This window comes from Lissotriton vulgaris, unplaced genomic scaffold (genome assembly GCF_964263255.1).
Source record: "Lissotriton vulgaris unplaced genomic scaffold, aLisVul1.2 SCAFFOLD_504, whole genome shotgun sequence".
Classification (NCBI taxonomy): domain Eukaryota; kingdom Metazoa; phylum Chordata; class Amphibia; order Caudata; family Salamandridae; genus Lissotriton; species Lissotriton vulgaris.
In genome coordinates, this window is record NW_028244312.1 from 604,485 (window position 1) to 629,772 (window position 25,288).

The 25,288-nt window shown below is 44.9% G+C and overlaps 1 protein-coding gene across 1 annotated transcript in view; it reads left to right on the forward strand.

Annotated features, from left to right (window-relative positions):
* The window catches only part of LOC147668103 (uncharacterized), a 414,401-nt gene that overhangs the window by 246,569 nt on the left and 142,544 nt on the right, over positions 1–25,288 (forward strand). The window lies entirely within an intron of this gene.

The following is a 25,288-nucleotide window of genomic DNA, read 5'->3' on the forward strand; positions in this document are numbered from 1 at the left end:
TTACAAATTAAGATTTATGCGTGTCAAAATGTGTATTTTTACTGGTTGAAATGGCAGTCTTAAAATTGTACCAACAGTCTTCCATGGCAGACATGGAGAAATGTTTTACCTTGTGCTACTTGTTGTACCATGTTGGACCTTGCCGTTATTGCAGTGGTCCTGGCCCTTTCTGCAAGGTTATCTCCAAGCTCTTCACCTTCTTCCTCCTATTGTTCTGACCTTCCTATTGTTGGGTTTAGGTCTCTGGGCCCTTTACCACTGCTACTCACTGCTAAAGTGCATGTGCTCTCTCCTCTGAACATGGTATGATTGTTTTACACCTGTTTGCATATTTGATTTACTTGTAAGTTCCTTGTAAAGTGTTATACCCTAAACCAAGGGCCTGTAAATTAAATGCTGCTTATGGGTTTGCAGTGCTGCTTGCCCTACCCACAGAAGCAGCTTTTCAAACCTGTCTCTTGCCTGCCACTTCAGAGCCTGCTTGCACAGTTTACTGAAACATTGACTTGGCATTTAAAACTACTTGCCAAGCCTTAAACTCCCCTTTTACTACACATAGGTCACCTCTAGGGTAAGCCCTAGGTAGCGCTGTGGGCAGAGTGCTGTGTACGTACAAGGTTGGACATGTGCCTTTGTTGGGTGGCATGTCCTAGTAGTGAGCCTATTTTGTTTCTCACTATTGTGAGGTCTACTCCTCTCTTAGGCTAGAACTGGGAATTTCCTTATATTAATTTAAGTGGTAATTCCTGATCTAAAAGAAGTAGCGTTGCCATGTTTGGGATGTTTAGGTTTGTAGTGAAAAATCCTGCTTATTGGTGTAGTTGGACTTTACATTACTATTTTTTGCAACTGTTAGAAAGTGGCGACACCAAATGGGATGATGGACTGAGCCCTTGAGCAGATCAATCACTCACCCCCAGTCAACTGATCTGGGTTTAATCCATCATCATTCTGTAGCTCACTCACCACCCCAGTTCAGACATGGCCATATGCAAATCAGGCTGACCCTGTGCCTCATGGGAACAGTCCAGCCCGAACTGCCAAGCCATGTCTTCCCTGGACTGGAAAGAAGCATCCTGGGACCAGTTTCGGGTTCATAACCCTCATCAGCCAGGCTATCCTGAATCCAGTGGCAAAGTGAGCAAGGGACACACGTCTGGGCATACCCTGCCAACTTATGGCGAACAAAGCGATACCACAGGGAATGATGGACGGAGCGCTTGAGCAGATCAATCACTCACCCCCAGTCAACTGATCTGGGTTTAATCCATCATCAATATTTAGCTCACTCCACCACCCCAGTTCAGACATGGCCATGTGCAAATCAGTCTGACCCTGTGCCTTCATGGGAACAGTCCAGCCCGAACTGCCAAGCCTGTGCCTTCATGGGAACAGTCCAGCCCGAACTGCCAAGCCATGTCTTCCCTGGACTGGAAACAAGCATCCTGGGACCGGTTTCGGGTTCATAACCCTCATCAGCCAGGCTATCTTGAATCCAGTGGCAAAGTGAGCAAGGGACCCCCGTCTGGGCATACCCTGCCAGCTTAGGGCGAACAAAGCAATACCAAAGGGGATGATGGACGGAGCGCTTGAGCAGATCAATCACTTACCCCCAGTCAAATGATCTGGTTTTAATCCATCATCATTCTTTAGCTCACTCCACCACCCCAGTACAGACATGGCTATATGCAAATCAGTCTGACCCTGTGCCACATGGGAACAGTCCAGCCCGAACTGCCAAGCCATGTCTTCCCTGGACCGGAAACAAGCATCCTGGGACTGGTTTCGGGTTCATAACCCTCATCATCCAGGCTATCTTAAATCCAGTGGCAAAGTGAGCAAGGGACCCACATCTGGGCATACCCTGCCAACTTAGGGCGAACAAAGCGATACCAAAGGGGATGATGAACGGAGCTGTTAGAAAGTGAGCATTTCTTGTGCTCATGACTCTTTGTGCTTTGCAGCCAGACTGCAAAACACGTCTATGACTGGGTGACAGCTACACGTTGTGCATACTTTCCAGACATCCATCACACAGGAAAGGTTGCGTATGACAGGGTTACATCTGCATTCATCTGCATACTGATTGTTTTCCTGGGCTTGAAGCGAAAAGGGCATTCAAACTTTAAAATCTGTATAAGCTATATCCTGCCCTCACACAAATAACTGATCTACCCCCTATAGATGTCTGGAACTAGGACTGGGGTTGAAAGAGTGTGTTGTGCACTTCTAAGGTTTACTTTGAAGTTTCCCTTTAACAAAAATGTTTTGAGTATAAGTACAGGGAACCTGACCCCATGATTTGAGACACTATATGGAGCTTGGAACCAGCCGCTGCTGGCTCTACATCTGTGCATTGCCAGAAGGAACTGCTGTGCTACCAGGAGGGAATGTCACTTTGCTAACTGCTTTGCTGTGTTGGGCTGCTGCTTGCTTTGTGCTGTGCTGCAGGAAAGACTTCCACTCTGCTAACTCCCTTGTGTTGATGGCGTGTTGAATCAAGAACTCATAATTGACAGTGTGTTCTGACGTGGTACTAACGCACCAACTTGGCCAATCACAGCCTGCCATGGTTAGCTGTTCTCCCCCTGAAGCCACATCACTGAAGCCCATTCAATGCAGCTCGACACGTTTCCCAGATGTCAGTGCGGGATAGCCACTCCCATCATGGCTCCAATTGTCAGGTGGGCCCTCCCCACGAAAACCACAGCCTCAACGTAACTTGCTCCAACTAAATTGTATGCTGAAGGTGACTCAGCGCAGTTTGACAAATCCTACACCCTGCGAAGGAGGGAGACTGCTGCGTCTTCCCTCGTGGCTGTGGGACAGCGGCGGTGGGGGACACCCACGTGACTTACAGCCATAAGGTACTGTGTCAATTAGGACATAGAGAGTCCCTGCAATAGCTCTCCTCTCTTTTGCGGGTGACCAGAGCCTGCTGGTCACATCAGTCCTGAGTGACCGGCCATACAGACCTAGTATTCGCAACTCTTGGGTCCTGCTCAAGTTGAAAGTACTTGGTGAGGTACTTCATTGATCACTCAATGACCGAGAACCTTACAAGCTCAGAAATTATCATCTCCCAGAGTGCAAAAGAAGCACATACATTTCCAACCCTATGTTTCTTCCCTACATGTTTATAACTGCATAATTTAGGAAATACTTCACAGATTTGAGTTGTGCTTACTTTGTTTTGTTCAGAATAATCAAGGGATATCCGGATAAACACATATTGGAGGAAGCCCAGATTGTACAATAATTGTTTTGGTCTTATCTTGTTCAAGACAACGAGTATTATTTGATACCTATGTTATTGTGAAAGGTATATTGTTTTGGTTCTAATGTACTGATAAGACGGGGATATTTTTATATAGCCCAGTGTGGAGTCTCTTTTGCAGTGTAAACCAGTTGTGTTTCTGTGTGAATGTGTTGCACAAATGCCTAACACATTGCCTCTGATGATAAGCTCGACTGCTCTGCATCAAGCTACCAGAGGGTGAGCACAGGTTATCTTTGGTGTGTAACTAACTTGCCCTGACTTGAGTGGTGGGTTCGGTCTGGCTTAGGTGCATACCCTAGCCAACCAGAAACCCCATTTCTAACGTACAATAAATATGCCAATAAGGCGTATTCAACATGTTTTTAGGGGTCAGAGCACATCCACTGGAAAGTTTTGTCCCAATGTGAAGAGTCCAAAAACTAACAATAAAAACTAGCAAAAAGTATGGGTGGCCAAGCAAAACCTATACTCCCCAATATAAAAACAACTTTGGCTAAGACCAAAGATATTTTCTGGTCTCAAAAGCACACATTTCCATAGAAACCCGTGGTACTGAAGGGAACGACTTTGGGACAGATTTACAAGAAAGTGACGCATCTGTAAAGATGCGTCACTTTCCCTGCGCCACCCTGAGAAACCCTTGCACCACTATGGATGCACCTTATTTACAATACGGCGCACCAGGGCACAAGGATTGACAGATGCGTCAGAAATTCTGATGCATCTGTTGATGCAAAAGTCACGCATTGCTGGAGTCGTGTCGCAAGCATGACACAACTCCAGCAATGCAGGGGGAGGCCAATCCTCATTGTGCTGGGTCACTCCTTGCGCCTGCTTCAAGCAGGCATAAGGATTTGATGCAGTGGCGTCCTAGAAGTGGCACAGTGAAATCTTGTAGATTTCACTGCGTCACTTCTATGAGGATTTTTTGTGTGGGAACGCCCACGCTGCATACATTATACCTGACGTAGGTATAATGTCATGGAGAGTTTTACAACATGACGCATCTCCCTAGATGCGTCACGTTGTAAATGGGCTGCATATTTAGGCTGCTGCTGCATCACAAAAAGTGACGCAATGGGCGCAAAAATAACTCAAGGGGCTTGTAAATCTGCCCCTGTGTGTGCAGATATGCTCCTTGTGAAAGGGCAACATTCATCACTCAGTGCAGTTATATAACAGCTGAAGTGGGCTAACCCTTTGCCCTATGCTTTATGATGTGTTGGGAGAAAGAAAAATGTGAATGACACAGGAACTGACAAATGGATATAGAAGGGCCTTTGAAAGATCCTATAAATGTTTATTTTATATAATACTTTTAAGAAAATCAAAAGGTCTTGGTTGATGTTAGATCTAAAAACAATAATCCACACATATGTTATGTTATGTTATAGCTATTTGTAAAGCGCAACTGTTACCAAAAAGGTGTCCTGGCGCTGGGAGAAGCCCTAAACAAGGAGTCAAGCCGGATGGGGAGATCATTGCGTTGGTTAGATCACTTTTGTGAAAATCCAGGTTTTAAGTGTTTTTCTAAAAACAAGGAAGTTGGTTGTGCTTCTTAATGAAAAATGAAGTGCGTTCCAGACCTTTGCGGCATTGACTGTGAAGCTTCTGCCTCCCAGTTAGCCTTTTTCACCCTAGGTACTGTTACCAGTTAAGCGTCAGAGGAGCGTAGTGTTCTAGTAGGGGTATATCAGTGGGTGAGTTGTTTAAGGAATTCCGGCCCTATTCCATGAAGGGCCTTGAAAACCAAGCACAAGGCTTTAAATTGGATACGTTTCCTTAGTGGAAGCCAGTGCAGGGCTTTGATTTGGGCAGAGATGGGTAGTCTAGCCGCAGCGTTCTGAAGAACGTGTAGTTATTTAGAGATCCCTCAAGTATTTTTAGATACAGACTGTTGCAGTAGTCCAGCCTAGGCATAATTAGAGCAGTAACAATAGTTTGTTTTGCCGCTTTTGGGAGAAATAGCAATATTTTTTGCGAGATTTTAAAATATAGGTAGTGGTGGAGACCACTTTATTGATCTGGTCCCTGCAGCTCAATTTCTCATCAATCCAGAAGCCCAGATTTTTCACTTTTTTGACTGACGTGGGAAGCTGGCCCATGTCAGCTGGCCAGCAGTCTGGCGTCCAGATATTAGGATTATTTCTCCTGTAGACGGTCCATCAATACCACCTGATGGATCGTGTCGAATGCCGCCGAGAGGTCCAACATAATCAGTGCAGCATTTCCTCCTTGATCTAAAATCATTCTAATCTCCTCTGTGGATTTTACGAGCGCCACGTCTGTACTGTAGCCTCCTCTAAACCCAAACTGGGTTGGGGCTAGTGCCTTAGTGTCTAGCAGAAAGGTGTTCAGGTGAGCATTAATGTTCCTTTCTATGACCTTCGCTGGGAGAGGGATTCTAGAAATTGGTCTGAAGTTATTAGAATCGGTGACGTCCAGATTGGATTTTTTTGGTAGTGGTAGAATTGAGGCCTGTTTCCAATCTTTAGGGAAATATCCCTCCAAGTACATGGTATTAAAGATAGAAGTCAGTATTTTTGAGACAGGTTCTGCAGCTGAAATAACTACTGAAGTGGGGCATGGATCAGTTGGGGATCCTGATTTTAACTTCTGTAGTAATTTGCAGGTGTCTAGTTCTGTTAAAGGGCTAAAGTTTAGTAAAATCGGGCTGTCTTTGTTAGTTTCTGCTGGAACTGACGCAAAGCTATGTATAGTTTCATGGGTAGAGTCAGAGAAGGTGACAAAGATGTTATTCACCTTCTCAAAAAAGCAGTTGGCAATTTTATTACACAGCTCTTGGCTGTCTACGAAGGATGGGGTGCATGGGTGAGATAATTGTTTTATTATTTTGAATATTTCTTTGGAGGAGTTTTTGGCTTGGGTGATTCTGTCGGAGAAATATTCTTGTTTTGCTTTATGAAGCAGCTGTTTGTACACTGCTAAACTTGTTTTATGGTCCTGCCTGTCCTTGTCGTGGTAGCCCTTCCTCCACTTTCTTTCTAGGTGCTTGCAGGCAAGTTTCTGGTCTCTGAGTTCAGGAGAGTACCATGGGGCAGAGGGATTTTGTCTAGTGTGGTTGAGATATTTTATAGGTGCTAGTTCCTTACCTGCCTCTACTAGCCAGTTGGTGTAAGAGCTGGTAGCCTCATCTAAGTCTTTTGGCATCGATGGTAAGGTTGAGGTGAGTAATTGGTGTAGTTCCCTGGTATCTATCTTGTTCCAGGCTCTGGTCATTGAGTTTTTTTTCAGGGGTTTAGGGGTCACACGGTCGGGCAGAGTAATCTGATATATAACTGCTGAGTGGTCTGACCATGCCAAGGCAAGGGCATTGAGAGTTGCTAATAGCGAGTTATTAGAAAAAATACTGTTGGAACTTGGGTTGGCTAATTAAAGGGGGTGAAACCCTACTCAAGCACCATCCATGATCTCTGTCAGGGTGAAACAGAAGCAAATCCGGAATCACCCTGTGTTTAACCCAATGGTAGCGTTGCACAAAGCAGTCAGTCTTAACCTAGAGGTAATTTATAAAGAATGTATGCAGGACTTCAAACAGTAATAAAGGGAACACAAAACACAAGAAAAATCCCACACTTATGTGCAAAAATAGAGTAAAATGTAATAATGGTTTTGAGATTAAAATGACAAAAATACAATCAGTAGAAGCAGAGGTATGCAATTTGAAAGATTTAGGCAAAAATAGTACCTAGAGCACAAAGCGCCAATTGTGGCTGTCTGGTTGTGCTGGACAGGGACAAAGTTGCAAGTTAATGATAACTGCAATGCAGTGTGGGCCAGATACAGGGACCAGGTGGTGTTGCACTGAACAAAGTACCTTAAATCCAGGTTGCGGAGCATTGTGAGTTCCTGCGTCAAGGATGCATTGTGCAGCGGCAGATCCGTGGAGCTGTAAGGCTGTGATGCTGAGTCCTGCATCGTCACCGAGGATGACCTTGACGAGAGACATGCAATGCAAATTCCTGTGTCAAAGATGTGTCGCCCACCGACAGTTCCGAAGTAGTTGCAGGGCTCGGATGTGAAGTCCTGCATCAAGGATGCGTTTACGAAAGGCTTGCAATGCGAAGGCCTATGTCCTGGATGCGTCACGCAGTGGTGGTTCGGAGGAGACTGCGGGCTGCGATTCAAAGCCCACCGCCAGCGATGTGTCTCTCTGCAGCAGTTTCGATGTGAAGCTGCAAGGAGATGTGTTGCACTGCTTTGGTTCTGTTTACTGGCAGAGTAGCCCAGCACAGCAGTCCTTCTGAGTCTTCCACAGGTCCAGAGGTGTGCGGAAGAGGAGAGAGGAGTTGGCCTAACGGCTAGGGCGGTCCACCTTGTAATCTGGGGAGCAGGGTCCGAGTCTCGGCAATGATGTTTAACATCCTGTGATTCTGGGCAAATCACTTCATCTCCCCCTGCCTAACAAAAATGAATGTGTCCTCATGTAATGCAACTGGTGTTATTTAAAGCGTTCTGATACCTGATACCTTCGGGTCAAGTTTGCGCTATATAAAACTTTGTTAAATAATAGGTCTGAGGGTCCAATATTCATACCTGATGCCAGATTTGAAGTAAGAGAAGGTTCTGGAGGTTTCCACCCCAAAGGTATTTGGAATTCCCTGCCTCCCTGCCCTATCCGCAGCTTCTCTGAGGACACAAAAAAACTGAGTTGAACCCTTTGTGAGTGTGCCAAGCGAGGGTGTTTGTCATCAGCAACCTCTCCCACATCAAGTCAGACATGGCCTATCCTACCAATACCTATTTTCCATTTGTCTTACTGTCTGGGAACAAAGCACAAAGACCAAATGCCAGCTACACATAGTCATGTGACCCAGGATACAGGCAGTAGGCATCAAATAGTTAGACAAGAGAATGTCAACTTTCTAAAAGGGAATTGGGCTTCTGAGTATTGATGAGTGGTGAAATGTTAATGTTAAGAACCTATCAGTCCTGTTATCAATACCTATGAAGTTCAAACCACAGCCAAGATTTAAACCTTATCTCGATGAAATCCAACACCAATTAGCAAAAACCCTTTTAATGAAGTTTCAAAACAAGACTCTCCAGATTAACTCATTTATAGCCAAATGGTTGCCTGGTCAAATTGTAGGGAGAGAAACCAAATGCACTATATGTTCCTTAGATGCCGGAGAATACAGTGCACACATTTATTTTTCTACCCGGAATATGCTGCCATAAGAAGGAAATGTTTAAAACCAATGTGTCTGGGTTTGAGGATTAGGACATTTTCAGAGGCCCCAAGAATTTTTAAATCAGACAGCTCACGATTGATTGCTTTTGATGTCAGCAGATTTTTGCTTGCTGTGAGTCATATACGAAGGAAGAGAGAATTGAAATGGTAATATTTGTAAAGTACATTTTTATTGTCTCGTAGTCCTTCTGATATCGCACAACGATGAAGGTGCAAAGCACTGTAAATATTTGTGATTCATTTTAGCCTATGTCGTAGGTTAGAGTGCTTTTTTAGGATGACTGCAACCGAAAAAAAAGCTGCACCGATTGACGCCTTAAACACATATACTTATGCACTATGCACTTTATTTAGGTAACCCCTGAGTACCCCCGAACAGTGCATACTGCTTGTTAAAGTAGTTGTAGATGAATGGGTGGGTACTGTCTGGAATCTTCGGCAACAAACAGGGACAGGACCCAAATCGGTGGTTGGCAATTATCCCTTGAGTGGTTACACCCAAGAACCTCTACGTAAAGGGGCATATTACCAACAACTAGCAAAAATTATCGCTAAATAGGCATAGTGAAAATTTTTCTATCGCCAAGCATCGCCGGATTTTATCGCCGAGATAACATGCTATTAGCAACGTTTATTTCAAAAGCGATAACATTTCCACCGATAGCGGTGAAATCCGTGAATATCGCTGAGAATACAGCGATATTCACACATTATCGCTAACAGGGTCTTAGCCATTATATCCACCTCTCATTGGATATAATGGCTAAGAACTGGTCTGAGCAGGCGTTAGGTTTTTGAGATATTCGTGCTTAGGCGAATATTTCCATCGCTACGCCTGCCTTGCTAATAGGCGATAGCGATGTTAGCGACTGTTTTCAGTCGCTAACAGTTTGGGTACGCCCATTTTTCTTGTAATTAGCGATAAATATCGCTAACATGCAAAGCAGGCCCCAAACCGCTCGCTATCGCCTCAAAGGTGTCGCTAACATCAGTTAGCGACAGCTTGCTAATAGGGCGGTGTAATTTCTGCCGCTTAGCGGCCGAAAACTGCCGCTAAAGCGGCGATAATATCGCCAGGCTTGGTAATATGCCGCTAAGCTGCTTAGTAGAGGGAAGGATGGGGATAATTGCGCCCAAGAATTTGCTTACAATATCTTGTAGTAATATAATCCAAAATGCATTCTTTGATTTGTATATTTATGTATTTGGAGCACATCCAATTAACCCAAATTAAACAAAAATAAAGCAGCCAGGTGGCTTGGTACCATTTTTGTGTATCTTGGGTAGGAGGTAGAGAGTTGCCATTGTTGGATGTACTTTGTACAGGTCATTTCGTTCTTCTAGTGTCAATAAGTCGCATCTGTACCACGTGTCCAGTTGGTTCTTTAGTTCTTGAAGAATTTTGTCTGTTGGGTTGGTATTGACTTCTTTGTAACATGTATCACTGAGTTGCCTTTGTGCCTCTGCAATCTAGTAGTTGACATTTAGTAGTACCACATTGCCTCCTTTGTCTGCGTCCTTCACCACAATTACAGGGTTATTACTGAGTTCATTTAGGGCTTTCAATTCATGGGTTTCAAGATTTCTTGGTAAGAAACGCCTCTATTTCTGATATTTTTTGTATTCTAGGGATAAGTCGTTGCTGACTGCTGTTTGAAAGAGATCAATTGTATACCCTGTTGGTAATTCGGGGCAGAAAGTTGATTTTAAGTTTATATTATTTGCAAGGTATGGGTGATATCGATGCCCAACTCTCGGGCTACAATGTGCAGAGATGAAGATTGCTCTGCTCGCTCATCTGTCAATGTTGTTATCAGATGGATATTATCCAGGTCCTGTACTGTTAGTAGGCTGGTAGTTGTTGGTTTTATTTCTTTAGGTGAAGGTGGCTTGTTGTGAAAAAAAGATGTTAATTTAAGTTTACGGGTAAATTTGAAAAGATTTATCATTGTTTTTGATAGATCACAAAAAGCTGTTAGCCAAAATGAGAGACCCCGATTTAAAACCATTGCTTGTGATGGTGAATGTTCTTGTTCAGATATGTTCATCATTAGGTTGCTTGGTCCTTTGATTCGGTTTCTTGTCTCTTCCTTGACCCTGCTGTTACCCTGCCTTTTGGGGTTGATGTTGAGGTATCTGACACAATTTCTGTTGAGGCTCTGGTATCCTGTGTAGGTTGATTTCCGAAACCCAGATGATGTCTTAAAACTTCTTCTAAAAATGACCTCCAACGCGGGTCTTAGAAGCTGTTATTTCGTTGCCAGGAGATTCTGCTTCTGAGCTTGTGATTGAATCCTATTGCTGTCTCACTTGTGGTTTTGTTATTCCGTTGGTGATTTTATTATAACGTTTAACAAATGTATACACCCTCCCTAGTTGATAATCAAATTGGTTGAGTCTGAATTTTCTATTTTTTTGTTGTATTAGATCTTCCTCATACTTGTCAATAACCCTGTTCAGAATGTAATCGTTTTTTTATGGTTATATCTACCAAACTTGAATCTTCAATTTTCTTTGTCAGATCATCCTCTTTGGATTTTTATATGATATGTTCTTCGTCCTCAATATCAATTAGCTGTCAAATCATATTATTTGATGTTTCACCCAAATTCTCTTCCCATTTTGATATTCATTCAGGTTTAGTTGTTTCCACCGGGGGAAATATTAGAATTTTGAAGATCCCTCAGTATTCTATCTGCTTCCAGATATTTCCTGAGGTGAGCTGCTTTCCACCATTTGGTGGTTTCTTTCTTTAAAGCTCTCTCCAATGCTTGAAAGAAAGATTTGGCAGATTGTAGATTAGGTTTATTCTGCCTTGTTGGGGCTCTTGAGGTGGAAAAGACTTCTTTTATTTGGCAGTTCCTGTGCTCTCTCCGATCTCTGCAGTTTGCCATAGGCTCCAAGACATTTGATTGATTCACGTATATCTTAGGGTCATGTTGACCGTTCATTATTCCTGGACAGTTTAGGTAAAATGGCTGTAGATGAATGGGTGGGTATTGCCTGGAATTTTCGGCAACAAACAGGGACAGGACCCACATCAGAGGTTGCCACTTATCCCTCAAGTGGTTACACCCAAGAACTACTATGTTAAGCAGTTTAGTAGAGTTAAGGACGAGGATAATTGTGCCCAAGAATTCTACTTGACACTACGGTCAGCACAGCCGACCCTTCAAGAGCCTATTTATAGTCCCTTGAGTTACTGGACTTTGTTTAGCAATGAGTCACTCTGTTGTGTTTTAGCATAAACAGATTCAATGTGCTTGCAATTTATTTTTACTATTTGCTTCAATGAATCGCGTTTTAGTCGATATGAAATCACCTTTTTGTGGAGATGTATTTTGCGCTCTATTTTTGTATATAGATTATTTATGAAATTAAATTATTACAAAGAAGAACCTTAATGAACTAGGTACTTCTTTTATGAATTATTTATTTTATTAAGATGGTATTATTGTGTACTTTTATGGTTCGACAAACCGAAATAAAGGTGATCGAGAAGTATACACACTGTTGGATCGTTTTTATTTATTTTTGAATGTACATAGAGGATTTTGCTTTTCATTTATTGTGGATGTCTTGAACAGATGTCTAGGAAGTACTTGCTAATTTTGCTAAAATACACCTTCAAATATATACCTTGTTGGCAACATTACAGAACACTTATCTACCCAAGCCCACAAGGGTATTTTGGGTTGCCCATTTTGATATAAAAACTTTCTAAAAGTGATATTTGCAGAACTGTGATGTAAAATCCGACTTTACCAATAAAGAGGGCTTTAAATTACAATGCTTTAGTCACAAAACTCAACATTCCTATCTGCTCCAAATTGAAAGTTATTACTTAATAAATGTAGTAAGTTAACCCAATATCTTCCATGGGAGAGGCAGGACTTTTCAATTCCAGAACATGTAAAACATGTCAAACTTAAAAGCGTTTATCCAACTTTTTGAAAACACTGCATCCTGCTGTGTGGGCTGTTTAAGGCCAATCCTAGGGGTGACATATTTATGAGAAAGGAAGGTATATGTGAGGCAAGATGTTTATTTTGCCGAGTCAATATCGTAGTTTTAAACTGCCCACACAGGCAGCAATGGCCGTCCTGAGATATGTTTTAAAAGGCTACTTAAGTTGGTGGCACTATAGGTGGTGCAGGCCCACTAGCTACATTTAATTTTCAGTCCCTGAGTATGTGTAGTTCTACTTTACTAGGGACTTACAAGTACATTAAATGTGCCAATTAGGTGTAAAATAATGTTACCATGTTTAGAGACACACACACACTTTAGCACTGTTTAGCAGTGCTAAGGATCACAAAGACCGGAAGCCAACAGAAATAAGATCAGCAAAAATGGAGGTGTAAGGCAAAAGGTTTAGGGGAGGGACACCCTAAGGCAGTTATGGTCTAACACAATCATAAAGAGGCTTTGGTTTGGCCTTGTTTAGCTATTGTTCTGTTCAGCTGCCATTCACAGTTCACACCCATCTGCCACAGCATACCACAGGATGCAAAGGGTGATCCCACTTCAATCATTACCTCTCTTGCACTGCAAGTTATGGAATTTTGCCTGATCATGTGCACATCAGTCGATAAAGAAGTGCACTTCCTGGGCATAGCTGGTAGGCCAATAATTTACTGTGCCAGTGACAATGACTCTTTATTTGTGTGATTAATAAAAACCAATACAAAAGAACGATCAGTATAAAAAAATTGTTAAAATTGAATAATATATATAGATATTGTGTTCCTAAAACCACTGTTTGGTGTTTTTTTTTATAAAATGCGATTGATATTAGTCCTTTAAATGCACCGGGCGAACTTTCAATGGGAGCCAGACTGCATGGGGCCCTCATCCAGATGGGCACCTGACCTGACCTGACCTGGTCAGACCCGGTCGCTCCTCCCACCACGTGGCCTACCCCGAGTGTGCCCGGCCCCTCCTGCCACCACCGCCTCTGCCAGCGAAGTATTGCCCCTGTTTGCTTTGGCCCCCTGCCCTTGACTGCCCTTATCTGTGCCTCGTTCGTTTTCTTTGTGCCTGCATTCGTTTTGCCCTTGACTGCCCTTATCTGTGCCTCGTTCGTTTTCTTTGTGCCTGCATTCGTTTTGCCCCTGACTGCCCTTATCTGTGCCTCATTCGTTTTCTTTGTGCCTGCATTCGTTTTTTCAACCATTTGTTTAGTAGCGTTTTGGTATCGTCGCTCCCTTGTTTGGCCAGTCCTGCGTGACTTGCTGCCTCTGTGTGCCCAGTTGTTTCCCTGCCCTACCCCGCTCCCTGCCGCTGCTCCCCGCGGCCCCACCCCCTCCAGCATCACCACACTACTCCCCCCCACTGGCCACCCCGCTCCCGCCTCCCAGCTGCTCCTCCCTCGCCCCGCCCCCCCACTCTCCATTTATGGCAGAGTGCATGCGTACGCGCAGCGGGCGCGCCGATTGTGCGCCGAAGGCGCGCCAAAGGTAAGCCCGTCTGCGCCTGGACCGCGCCCAGCGCCAGAACCCCTGGCCCCCGCAGAAGCCAGCCCACCCGCCGGACCTACGACGCAGCCACCCTCAACGCACTCCACACCGGCCAGATCCCGAGCTGCCACCGAGCCACCCCAGGACGCACCCACGGACCCTTCACCTGCCAATCCTGCAAATTCTCCTGCAACCGGACCTGCACCGCACCCGCCAAGCCGAGCACCAGCAGCAACCACCTAAAGTGCATCCTGCTCAAAACCCGCTCCGTCCACAGACACGCCGTGGAACTCTGGAACCTCCTCGACTCCACATCCCCAGACGTCGCCTTCCTCATGGAAACATGGATGAACGCCTCCTCAGCGCCCGACATCGCCATCGCCATCCCAGACGGATACAAGATCACCCGGAGGGACCGCGTCAACCAGACCGGAGGAGGCATCGCCATCGTCCACAAGAACACCATCCGCATCACGACCAACTCCGACGACACCCTCTCAACTGCCGAACACCTGCACTTCCAGATACACACCGACCCCAAGACCACCCTCAGAGGCACCCTCATCTACAGACCCCCGGGACCTAGCACACAATTCAGCGAAGACATCGCCGACTTCTTCAGCCCGCACGCCCTCCCCTCCGCTGACTACATCCTCCTAGGGGACCTCAACTTCCACCTAGAGAACAACAACGACAGCAACACCACCACCCTGCTGGACAACCCCGCCAACCTCGGACTCAAGCAACTGGTGACCACCCCCACCCACTACGCCGGCCACACGCTTGACTTCTCCTCCAGCAAGGACATCTCCTTCAGCCACACAACCGGACTCCACTGGACAGACTACAGCTGTGTCCACTTCAGCTTCAGAAGGACCACCACTCACCACCACCTGCAACAGGTTCCCCGCAGAAGCTGGAACAAGATCACCACCGACCAGCTCACCACATCCCTGAGCCAGAACCCTCCCTCCAGCTCAGCGAACCCCAACCAAGCCGCCAACAACCTCACAAGGTGGATCACCAACTGCGCAGACGACCTCGCCCCACTGAAGACCCCCCCATCAGACCTGGCAGCAAGAAAGCATCCAGGTTCACCAACAAACTCAAGAGCTCCAAGAAGAACTGCCGGGCCCTCGAGAAAGCCTGGCGCATAGACCCGACTACAGACAACATGACCACCCTCAAGCACGCCACCCGAAAACACCACCAGCTGATCCACACCACCAAGAAAACCGCATTCAAGGAACGACTAGACAACAATGCCCACAACAGCAAGGAACTCTTCAACATCGTCAAAGAGCTCTCGAACCCTAGCGCCGGAAACAACAACATCACCCCCTCGCAAGACCTCTGCAACTCGCTCGCCTCGTTCTTCCACAGCAAGATCGCAGATATACACTACAGCTTCAGCACTCTGCCGACGCAACCTACGACCGTACCAACGCCCCCCACCACCACCCTCCGCGCCTGGACCCCGGTCAACACCAAAGACACCATCCGCACGATGAACTCCATCCACTTCGGATCACCAACCGACCCCTGCCCTCACCACGTCTTCAACAAGGCCGACTCCGTCATCGCACCCCATCTCCGGGACATCATCAATGCCTCCTTAGACACCGCCACCTTCCCAGAGAGCTGGAAGCACGCCGAACTCAGCGCCCTACTGAAGAAACCATCAGCGGACCCCACTGACCTTAAAAACTACCGCCCCATCTCGCTCCTTCCTTTTCCTGCCAAAGTCATCGAGAAGACCGTCAACAAACAGCTGGCCGCCTTCCTCGAGACGAATGGATCCCTCGACCACTCGCAGTCCGGCTTCCGGGCCAACCACAGCACCGAGACCACCCTCATCGCAGCCACCCACGACATCCGAGCCCTGCTCGACAACGGGCCCTCATCCTCCTGGACCTCTCCGCAGCGTTCGACACGGTCTGCCACCGCACCCTAGTGCAGCGCCTCAACAACATCGGAATCCAGGAGAAGGCACTGGAGTGGATCATCTCCTTCCTCGCCGGAAGAACACAGAGAGTCTGCCTCTCCCCGTTCAGATCCGAGGCCACCGAAGTCATCTGCAGCGTACCGCAAGGATCATCGCTCAGCCCCACGCTGTTCAACATCTACATGAGCCCCCTCGCGGCCATCGCACGCCAACACATCCTCAACATCATCTCCTACGCCGACGACACCCAGCTGATCCTCTCCCTCACCAACGACCCCGCCACCGCCAGGACCAACCTACATGAAGGGATGAAAGACGTAGCCGAGTGGATGATGAACAGCCGCCTAAAACTGAACTCAGATAAGACGGAAGTCCTCATCCTGGGATCATCACCCTCCGCCTGGGACGACTCCTGGTGGCCCCCCGCCCTGGGCAGCGCACCCAAACCAACGGACCACGCACGCAACCTGGGCTTCATCCTGGACTCCTCCCTCTCGATGACCGGACAAGTCAACGCTGTCTCCTCGTCATGCTTCAACATCCTACGCATGCTACATAAGACCTTCCGGTGGATCTCCACCAAAACCAGGAAGACGGTCACCCAGGCTCTCGTCACCAGCCGACTGGACTACGGTAACTCCCTCTATGCCGGAACCACAGCCAAACTTCAGAAAAGACTCAAGAGCATTCAGAACGCCTCAGCACGACTCATCCTGGACATCCCCCGACACAGCCACATCTCGGGACACCTGAGAGACCTGCACTGGCTCCCCGTCAGCAAGAGAATCACGTTCCGACTCCTCACCCACGCACACAAAGCTCTCCACAACCAAGGCCCCAGATACCTCAACGGCCGCCTGACCTTCTACACTCCCACCTGCCAGCTACGATCGACCAGCCACGCCCTCGCTGCCATTCCCCGCATCCGAAGAGCCACAGCGGGAGGAAGATCCTTCTCCTACCTGACTGCCAAGACGTGGAACTCCCTCCCCATCCACCTCCGCCTGACCCAAGACCACCTCTCCTTCAGGAAGCAACTCAAGACCTGGCTGTTCGAGCAGTAGCGGACCACCCTCCCCCAAGCGCCTTGAGACCCTCTGGGTGAGTAGCGCGCTATACAAATGCTGTGATTGATTGATTGATTGTTCCATGTGGTACCAAGGTTGACCTGTCCATTAGGGCTTGACGAGCATGATCGACGAACTTGACAAAATTGGTCATATACTTCACTGTGTCCAGCGCATATAACTGAAGGACGGCCCCAGTGCTTTTTTCGTTCTTTCTTTCTATCCGCTATACTTTTTTAACATTTTTGTAGTCATTCTTAAGTGATGATAAAACTAATTCCTTATGTTATGATATATCATAAGGATGGACGGCCGCGACACTGGCTTGTCATTATTTGGTTACATATTTTGAGGGGTCTACATTGCCCATCTAAAAAGGTGGATTGTGGGCCGGTATCCTACAGAACCAGACACTATTGTGCCACTCAGAAATATTGCCATACTGGTTCAGTTTATCTCAACTTCACTACGGTTTGACTACTGTTTATCAATTGCGGAGAATCCGGGCTGATCATGACTTGGACTTTCTGGCACAGGACTACTTTGGACCTAAATTGAGACTATTTAGCCCTGACGAAGTTCCAATGGAACGAAACGCGTTGGCTGTGGTTGAATTTTAAAAGATTGAAAAAGAATAAAGAATTCATGTGGATATATTGGAAGCTCTTTTGATATTATTCTTTGGTGCACCGTCCTTTTCTTCAATAATTTTGGTATCTGATCCTCAGTGGAGCGAGCTCCGGACGTGTTTGCACAGACTAAGGACTGTTTAGAAGGAGATACATTGTTGCCATACCTTTTTTGCCAGGAACTCTGTTGACCAGCGCGGGGGCCTGAGACCGGGGATTGCTGTTTGAGGCTCTGAGACTCGCCTTCCTTGCCCCGCGGACCACGCGCTGCCCAGGACTTCCCATCCCAGTGGGAAGCGAGGTCTCGCGAGAGGCCAGTGACACTCCCCCCGCCCCCGGGCATATAAAATCAGGCGACGATTACTACGGCGCGGGACGCTGTTTAGAAGGATATACATTGTTGCCATACCTTTTTTGCCAGGAACTATGTTGAACAACGCGGGGGGCCTGAAACCGGGGATTGCTGTTTGAGGCTCTGAGACTCGCCTTCCTTGCCCCGCGGACCGCGCGCTGCCCAGGACTTCCCATCCCAGCGGGAAGCGGTCTCGCCAGAGGCCAGTGACACTCCCCCCGCCCTGGGCATAAAAATTCAGGCGCCGATTACCGATACCAGAGGCTGGGCTGGGCCTGGTCTCTTGGTTCTTTGGTCATATTGTTGAGGCAGCTTTATCAATTATTGGCATTAACAGTTTTATTTGAATTCCACTAGATAGTTTGAGTAATTTACACTGAATCATGGGCAAAAGGAAATTATTGAGTCCCAGGGGAAGTAGGCCGAACTCTGATACCCAGCAAACCTTACTGAGCTATTTAACTGGAGCGGTCGATGCGTTGGATAAACAGATTCTAACAGTAGAGGAGTCCATTGTGGGGTCATCTTCTGGGTCAAGCCAGGAGCTACCCTACAATGAAGAATCTACCCAAACAAATTTAGGGGAAAAGCCTCTAGTACAGTAAATGGCTGTATCCAACCCATCACAGCTGATATGCAGTCTATTGACAGTGAGTCCCCTACACAACCCCCCCAAAAAAGGCAAAAAAAACAAGACCAAGAGCTGGTGGTGGCCAAAACACCCACAAAGATTCAGATCTAATTGTTGTCCTCTCATCTTCTCATTTGCCAAAACAACAGAAAAGTGTTCCCCGAAGAAAAAACGAGTAGACCAGTCTAAAATTAAATCAAAACAAAAAGCTAGTTCATCTGGTAGCATAACTGTCCAGTCTCAATCTGAGATACGGAATTTAACAGCTTTAGTGGAGAGACTGGACTCGTACATAAGGGTTAGGCTAGATCAGATGTCAACTAGAATGACTAATATGGAAAACATTTTAAATAGCAAATTCAAATCAATAATTTCAACCCCAATAACTGATCTGGGTCCAAACATGATGTTAAACACTCACGTAGGGAACCCACATTCCCCAATAAGAGAGGGGGTATAACGAAGAGGATAGTTCCTTTAGTAATTTCGATTGAGCAGACGCACAACAAGGCAGTAGAAAAAAGGAGACAGCACACGATGCAAAGGAAGACTAACACAATTAGTAATACGATTCCACAGGTAACACCATCTCAAGTACAAATGCCTCTTTCCTCCCAGCAACATAAACAAAGTCATCCTTCCACCTCTTTTCCTGCTGACCAACCACCCACAGATCCCCATTTGGACCTTCCACCAGAAACCACCCCTTATGTCATGATTGTGGGTAATGTACCATCCAACCAAGCTCCCAATGAGGAAACATGGACATCCCTCTAGAATAAATCGTTACATTGGCTGAGTAATAGAGTAGTAATAGGGTTGGGCTGAATAGCGAACTATTTCAAGACTTCAAGATGGTTAGACGAGTCCAATGATTGGGGGTGCAGGAAAAGGTCTTGTTGGGGGATTGCATAGTCATGACATTTGGCACTCCCCTGTTTGTAAATGAAATTCTGAGCATAGGGACAAGCCATACTGTTAATGCTTTTGGGATTAATATACTGCCATTGGGCTTTTTTTCATCCTCCATAAAGAACTAATTATGCCCCTGTAAACTTGCGTAAGCCTCATACGGTTAAATGGCCCCTACAATCTATCCCAATTTACAATAGATTTACTGCCTTGTCAGGCCTGGATGATAACGAGTGACTGGACGTGGTAGTAGTAGAATCAACGGCAGTGAGTCCTATGGCACCCCTAAGTCAACGGGAAACAACAACTCTTGAGCCCTCACATGCCGGATTAGAACCACCGATCCTCTGTACTCAATGTACAAATAGTGGGGAGCAGAGAGAACTCGCCCCATGAAATGAGTTTCCATCCCAAAATGAAAGGTTCAAAGTTGGACATTGTCTCTAAAATTACAAACGATAATTGGATAACATTAGCAAGGAAACACAATATCATTTGCTTGCAGGAAACATGGCTTTGTACCCTTGCCCACTTGGTGGGATATACAACTTACTTCTCGGAGGCAATTCAATCTTCCTGAGGGAGGCGGAAAGGGGGCCTAATAATGTACATATCAAATGTCCTATCAGTTTATAAAATAGAGGTTTTGAGGCTAGAAAGTAATTATCAAGTACTTCTGATATTTGTAAATAAGGCGTCCATCTATTTTGTAGTAAATTTTTATAACAACCTGAACCAAATCGATTTAATTGATATTTTAAATAAGGTTTCCTTTTTATTACAAGACTTGCGTTCAAAGTATATTAATAAATCGTTTGCACTGATTTGGGGCGGTGATTTTAATTTGTCACTGTGTAAAAAGAACAGCACCAACAATTGTGGCATTCAGGACGAGGATGAGAACAATTTAACGTATTTCACGCATACGAATGTGGGTAATCATATGATCGAGATAATGGTTACTATGGATTTAATGTTTGCAAATGAACTGGTTAGTCCCCCCGTCCCCTTTTCCTCTACTTTCAATGGGAGAGGGCTTACAAAGATAATTGATTTCATACGTGTTTCGCATTGCACCAACTATGCAAAAGTTCGAGACAATCACTAATGCAATAAGCGATCACTTTCCCAATAGTGTGTCCATATGTGTTCCTACCCTTTTGGTGGAGACAGATTACTGGAGTCTCTTGGACCAACAATCTCTGAATTTAGACAGACTCAATGGCTTCTCCCTAAAATGGGGTAAAGTAGATCAAGAGCTGGTAAAGGCCAAAGTAGTCAAGCGGGCTCTGCCTTCTTTTGAAATCTGTCTTGATCTTAATTCTACACCTGAACAAATATTGTTTAGCTATACCACCATTACTAAAACTATTGAAGAAGAGTTATTTTGTAAAAAAAAAGGAAAAGGGAATGCTAGGAAGGGATGGTTCAATTCAGAGTGCACAAAAACGTACTCAACACTAAAAGTCGCACTGAGCAAAAGTAATAGGGACAAGTAAGAAATTATTAGACTGAGAAAGGCTTATAACACGGCGTTAAAAAAACGTAAATCTCAGATTAAAAATGGTCTATGGAAGCAATTGCATGAGAGTTGCTACATGAAGGATAGTGCCGCTTGTTGGAGAATAGTTAAATCTCCCTTCCTTTCTGAAGCAAGTGACTCCCCGAAGCTAGATGTAGCTGTAGACGAGAATACTTGGGTCCAACACTTTTCAAAATGTTTTACTCAGATTGAAGATACTACCCTTGACCAAGTTGAGGGTGTGGAGAGGGAGCCCTATTTAATTCAATCATGTTACCCCATACAGCTAAGTTTTACCCATAAGGAGATAATAAACGCCTTAAAAACATCGAAATCAGGAAAAGCACCTGGGCCCGATGGGGTTCCAGTGGACCTTTATTAATATAAAATAGATTTATGGACTCCAATCTTTACGAGAGTCTTGGAAGCAGCTAATAAGGCTGGTTTAGTCGAATCCTGGTCCACATCAATTTTGGTCCCGATTTTTAAAAAGGGCGATCGCCATAGTCCAACTTGCTATTGGCCCATACCGCTTTTAGATTCTCTTGGCAAAGTCGCTGAACATATCCTTTTAGATCGTCTTCAGGACTGGGCAAGCGACCATAATATAATTTCAGACCTGCAGTATGGGTTTCGCGAGGGATTGGGTACAGTGGACCAGGCTTTGAACCTCTCACTTTTAATAGGGAAGTATGTCCAAGCAAAAGGAGGATTTTTGCACATGGTTTACGTTGACTTGACTGCAGCTTTCGACTTCGTCAGTCACAATAAACTGTGGGCAATTATACTAGCTATGGGGGTGGACCCTCCGTTGGTGAATTTTTTACGGGAGCTCTATTCTGGGGCATAGGCAAGAGTAAGGTACGGGGCAGGGGGAGAACTCACTGAGCCCTTCCGAATAGAGAGAGGGGTCAGACAAGGTTGTGTTCTGGCCCCCTTCCTATTTACACTATACACAAATGGGCTTGAATCAGCGATGGTCAAAGGGAGCCAACAATACATCGTCGACCAATTCCAGCATTACTGTATGCCGACGACGCAGTGATCTTGGCAAGAACCCCCCTTCAGCTCCAGCAGTCATTAAATAAATATTGCAGCTTTATGAATTCCCTGAACCTTAAAGTGAATATAAAAAAGACTTACGCTATGCATGCCGGCCCCAGACCGAAAAAAATGAAAGATATCTTTGTTAACAGCATTACACTAGAGTGCACGACATCCTATCCTAATCTAGGGATTTTAATAGATAATAAGTCCAAATGGACAATGGCCATCCATGCGAGAAAACTATTATTTCTGAGGGCTACTACTGCATTGGTGGTATTCGCGCAGAAGTTAGGGAAGAGACCCCCGCAAGAAATGCTAAAGATCTATCAGGCAAAATGCGTTAGTGTTGCCAGCTACGGCTTAGGGCTATGGGGATACGCAAACACGGATCTACTACAGAAGGTAGAGAATTCCTTCCTGCGTTACCTACTAGCAGTCCCCCAAAGCACTTCGACATACGGGTGCCACCTAGAATTAGGGCTGGGCTATATATTAGACATTTTAAAAATCCAATCTATCATGTTATGGCGTTGCATCTGGACCACTGAACAGTGCGAGTTAACACAACGCCTAGCCCAGGAATGCATGACGCTTGATAATATGCCTAAGATCAGATGGCTAGCCCATGTGAAGTAATTTTTTGATGACTAGGCCTCGGGAGATAATGTAATCATCCATTGACTATCTCCGAGATGCCAAGAAAGGAGCTAAAAAAACTGTGTGGCATATTATCAAGAAAGCTCGATACATTATCGCCGCTTTTATCGGCAGAAAACTGCCGATAAAGCGGCGATAATGGGCTTGTTAATATGCTCCATGTAATTCCAGTCAAAGCCCATGTTAGATGTCTTCACATCTAACATGGGCGTCGATTGGAATTACATGGAGCATATTATCAAGCCCATTATCGTCGCTTTATCGGCAGTTTCCTGCCGATAAAAGCGGCGATAATGTATCGAGCTTTCTTGATAATATGCGCCTGTGTCTTTTGCATCTAGGCCAGTTACGACTTACACATGAGATAGGGAAGAGCTCAGTTCAGCACTCGTTAACTGTTCAAACTACTTTTTCCATACAACCATACTTAGGGCCTGATTCACAGAACTAACTTAAGACAAAATCCTAAACTTACTACTTTTGGTATTCACAGAAGTTAGGATTTTGTCTTAAGTTTGTCTTAAGACAGATTTAAGACAGACTTAAGACAGACTTAAGTTAGGTTTTTGTCTTAAGTCTGTCTTAAGACAAACTTAAGATAAAATCCTAACTTCTGTGAATACCAAAAGTAGTAAGTTTAGGATTTTGTCTTAAGTTAGTTCTGTGAATCGGGCCCTCTATATTTAACCTGAATCAGTACGAAAAAATTAACTCGTTTTAGATCAGACATTTTTCATCGTCTAATTTCCTTCCCTCAACAGAATGATTGGTCAAGGAATTTATCATTATGCCCGTGCGATTCCATCTCTGCACAATCCTCAATCCATATATTGTTGTTCTGTAGATTCTATGATATCCCACGCAGACGCTGGATTGTCCCCATACTGAAATCCATGGGGCTTCGAGCCTGTCGCCCAGCCTTTTTAGCGCTCCAATTTCTGGAAAATTAACTATAAGCTAAATCCATACCCTGTTTTCTTAAATTTTGTGTTAGTCATCGCCCCAATCTTGGTTAAACGTTAATTTTTATGTATTTATATTTTGAATCATGATTCCTAAAATATATATATATATTTTTGACTAACTACCTTGTGAATGGATTGTTGTATGACTTTTGCTGATTGCAATTTTTGTAATATACTTTGTTCTAATAGTACTTTTATGGTCTTTTTACTGTAACTTCTTTAAAACATTGTTTTAATTGTACTTTCATGGTTTTTCTACGAATAACGGAAACCGAATAAAGATGATTTGATTTGATTTGATAATTCATTACTTATAATACTTTTTCTTTCCGACATTAAGAATTATATTTTTCTGTGATGCAAAATACATGTAGAAGGGGTTTATTTACCTGATGTAAGTGCACCTGTCTGCTAGGAAACACTCATTCATTTCTACTAAAATTATATGCAATGAATAACTTTTGGTTTCTATTACAAGCCCTTGGCCTCCAGGTTTAGGCAGTGTTGCTTTTATTTTTTTTACATCTTCTACGTTTTTGTGAAATATGCTTGCAGTAAAAACTAAAACAGATGTCAACATTTCATCACTTTGCCAAGACCTGACTTATTGGCTTTAATAATAATTGTTTGAAATCACTCAGGGCATCTTCTGTTTTCTATTCCAGTTCAGAGCAGATTTACGAATGTTTAGTGCAGTGCTGTCATCTAGGATGCTACGCTACGATACTCTAGGAGAAGAAAGCATTGCAGAGCTGTATCTACTAAGATATGGGGCTGCTGCTCTGTTCCCCATCGCGGTACTCAAGCAGACTGCCCACCACCACGCGCACTCCTCTGCACGATCCAGCCTAGCATATGTTTTTACTAGAAGGTTGTTGTTACAGTACATGATGCTATGCTTACACCAACTTCAAAACTTTGCACACATTAGAAAGGTGCTGGAAAATGCATTTAGGAGGTGTTATTTTGCACCGTTAAGCCCTGTGTACTATCTTAGTAGATATGGCTTTGCATTACTTTGCTTGACTCTGCACTGGGGCAAAGTCTTGATAAATCAGTTCCTACATGTTATGAGGACCTCGTTCATCCAGTCCAGGGCAGTTTGTAGTACTTGCAGTGTTGGTGTCCTTCAACTCAATCCAATAACTGGCACTCCTTTAGTGAAAGCGCAAGAGTTGATAGATGACATCTTCCTGACATGGAGTGACATGTCAACCCTGTTTAATAACACATTTTCAGCAATTGTTATTTGACTGTTAAACCTAATCTTGATTAGTGAGTCCTCCTTTCCTGCCAAAGCCAACCACCCTCGCTCTGCTATTAAACTGTATTTAAAAGGCTGGTTTGTCAGCTGCAGAACTCTGTGTTTTATGAACTGGTCTTAACAAGGCCCTGGGGCAGGGACAGAAGAACCACTGCATCTTATCCCCTTCACCTTTGATCTTCAGCAGCAACAAAAGGGTACATGTGACAGTGCGCGACAATCTCACTGTACTGAAACATTCCACCAATGGTTGTCAATGTATTTTAGTAGGCCTAGAGTACATGTCTACTCCGCCTCAGCCCTGCCATGGTAGCACCACATTGAGTGGTGGAGAGCTGCACCC